Genomic DNA, 260 nt, shown 5'->3' with positions numbered 1-260 from the left:
TTTTTTTTTTTTTTTTTTTTTTTTTTTTTTTTTTTTTTTTTTTTGTAAACATTCAACTTGGAGAAAGTCTCTACACCTCAAAACAGAATTCAAGTTAACATCTCAACTACTACTGTGCTCAGAGCACAGATCCTCCATACACTGTGCATGAATTCTTTCTACTTAGAGAGGAAGGATCACAGAGCTTGGACAGCAAAGGACAGAGTAAATCCACAGCCAGCCACCCATATTCACAGCATATATGCCCTGAAACAAGCTCA

This window comes from Centrocercus urophasianus, unplaced genomic scaffold (genome assembly GCF_019232065.1).
Source record: "Centrocercus urophasianus isolate 14NV4802_14NV808 unplaced genomic scaffold, USGS_Curo_1.0 seq_413, whole genome shotgun sequence".
Taxonomy (NCBI): Eukaryota; Metazoa; Chordata; class Aves; order Galliformes; family Phasianidae; genus Centrocercus; species Centrocercus urophasianus.
This window is presented reverse-complemented; position numbering follows the sequence as displayed.